The sequence below is a fragment of the Myotis davidii genome, unplaced genomic scaffold, assembly GCF_000327345.1.
Source record: "Myotis davidii unplaced genomic scaffold, ASM32734v1 scaffold566, whole genome shotgun sequence".
Classification (NCBI taxonomy): domain Eukaryota; kingdom Metazoa; phylum Chordata; class Mammalia; order Chiroptera; family Vespertilionidae; genus Myotis; species Myotis davidii.
In genome coordinates, this window is record NW_006296617.1 from 302,450 (window position 1) to 304,440 (window position 1,991).

At 51.3% G+C, this 1,991-nt stretch overlaps 1 protein-coding gene across 1 annotated transcript in view; it reads right to left on the reverse strand.

The window, feature by feature from the left end:
• The window catches only part of LOC102753805 (serine/threonine-protein kinase D2), a 27,912-nt gene that overhangs the window by 4,564 nt on the left and 21,357 nt on the right, over positions 1-1,991 (reverse strand). The window lies entirely within an intron of this gene.

Sequence of the window (1,991 nt, forward strand, 5' to 3'; positions counted from 1 at the left end):
ATCCCCAGTGCGGGGCGTGCAGGAGGCAGCCAATCAATGATTCTCTCTCATCATTGATGTTTCTCTCTCCCTCTCTCCTTTCCTCTCTAAAATCAATAAAATATATTTTTTTTTAAAAAGAAAAACAACACATATGCTGCCATCTGTGTAAAAAAGGGAAATAAGAGAATATATGTCCACATATTTGCATATATACTATAAAAGAGACTTACAATAGCCACTGCCTTTGGGGAGAATGGCAGACAAAGGAGAGAGAATTTTCACTGCAGACCCTTTTGTGTATTTAAAAGTTTTGAACCATGTATTTAACCTAAGTAAAAATCGATAGTTTTGTAAATCACTTCACTTTATAAGGTAAAAATTAATTTATATAAAATGGAAACTTCACATCAGCCTGGTCAATGGAAATCCAAAGATCACTTGCACGTCCACAGTCAGCAAATGAAAATAAACAGTGTTAGTAGATGGTCATGGTCACTGGTTTCCTGCGGAGCCCAGAGACCAGGGCCTGTTCTCTATGAAAAGGGGGGTTCGCAAGTACCAGGCATTCGAGACAAGCCAGCACTTGTCCGAGGCTCTCTCCTTGATCAGCAGACTGAAGGACAAAAGCCTCACTGTGTGAGCCCCTCTGAGTGCAGGCCTTGTCTACGGGGCCTCTGCTCCGGTCAACACCACAGGCTCCCGCACGCACATCCGCCCATTCAAATTCACTCACGCACACGACTTACTGAGCGACTTCTGAGGCCCTCCAGGATCACTCCAGGTCTCCAGGAGTTCTCATTCTCACCGTTTAGTGCTTACGGCTCTCAGGCCCACCGCCGACTCTTTTCAGCTGCACTGAGTAACCCTCCAGTCACCCCCTCTCTGCCTGCTCCATGAGGTCACACCCCTCCAGGGCCCTCCCCCCTCCCACTGTTCACAGACCACTCAACCTTCTCTCGGAATCATCTCAGTATCCCCAGAATTTAGGACAGTCCGAATCAGGCACATAGTAGGCACTCAACATGTCCTTGTTGAACAAATCGTTGAGAGTAAATAATTGTCTTCTGAACCTTCCTCCCATACTCCCTCTGTCCTGAGCTCCAGCTACAAAGCCTGGCCCCTGTTCTAACTTATTTAGGGCTTTTTCTCTTAGCCCCGCCCTTGCCCTACCCCCACACCCGGCTCGGCCCCCAAAGGTGGGGGCACCAGGACTTAACTTTCCCAGGCAAGTCTCCAAGGCAGCGTCCCAAGTCACGAGGCCCAGCGCCACTACCTGGCCGCCACACCAAAGCCCCTACTGCAGATATCTAAGGCCCGCCTTGGTCGACTCCCCTCTCCTGGCCACCCCCTACCCCGCTCCCAGGTCCCAGGTGTGACTGGTCTCTAGGCTGATGGTGCTTTTGCAGGCAGTGTCAGAGACCCTCCATGGCCCAGCCCTCCTCTAGCCACACCCCTAAACCAGCTCCCCCTCTCACTGGGCCCGCCCCAGCCCCCAATCCCTAGTCCACCCCAGCACACAGCAAATTAGCCAAACCCTGTTCCTCAAGCCTGTCCCCTGCTCCCCCCCAACTCCCCACTTCTGCAGGGCTAACCCTTTCAGGGTCATAACCCCAGAGACTACGGGCCCTAGCTAACACCCTGGGAGGATCTGCCTCTTCTCCTGGCACCCCAGCGCTTTGGCTTCCTCAGGTCCAGTCCCTCCTGGTCTGGTCCCAGACTGACCATGCCTAGCTTAGCCCCCAAGGCACCAAGGGTCTGTCTTAGCGCTTCTGGCACTGTTTCCAACCCACATAACCTAGTCTGGGCCTGAGTCTGGGGCCTGAGTTCCTGCCCCAAAGTTCTAGGTCCTGGGCACCTTACAGTTTAAATCCTTTCTTTTTATTCCATCCTCTTCCTGGGACTGAGCCTTTTAAGTGACTAATTAATGTGGGGAGCAGATAAGACTTGTTGTATCCTTGGAAAGCCCCCAGATTTTATTTTGCTGTCAGTATTTCAGTATCTCACAAATG